Raw genomic sequence first — 511 nt, 5'->3', positions numbered from 1 at the left:
CCCCCTATCATTATTGTCAGATAAGCTGATTTCTATAGCCGTAGGATTTGTATCCCTCTAGTTTATGTCAGAAAAGCTTTTTAGGTCACCTGAGACAAAGTATCAAGTGACCTATTGCGATTGCCTTTTGTCTGTCGTCGTCCGTCGACCTGCCCGTGCGTCACGTGTCGTCCGTCCATAAACAATTTACATTTTCGACTACTTCTCCAAAACCCCTGAACCAATTTCAATGAAATTTTGCAGAATCCTTGCATGGCCAAAGGTCAACCAAAATTGTGAATTATATGGTCTCCAGCCCCCAGGGGCCTGAGGGGCGGGGCAAAATTAACTAAAATTTCAAAAACCTACTTCTCAAGATCCAGATATGGTAGAATCAAATACTCTTCATAGATGCAAGGGTCTTAAGGTGCTTTACCAAAGTTGTGAATTTCATGACACTGGGGTCTCACGTTTCCCCTTGGGGAGGGGGTAAACTTTACTATAGTTTATATAGGAAAATCATATTTTGGAC

Source organism: Mizuhopecten yessoensis, unplaced genomic scaffold, assembly GCF_002113885.1.
Source record: "Mizuhopecten yessoensis strain PY_sf001 unplaced genomic scaffold, ASM211388v2 scaffold10225, whole genome shotgun sequence".
NCBI lineage: Eukaryota > Metazoa > Mollusca > Bivalvia > Pectinida > Pectinidae > Mizuhopecten > Mizuhopecten yessoensis.
This window is presented reverse-complemented; position numbering follows the sequence as displayed.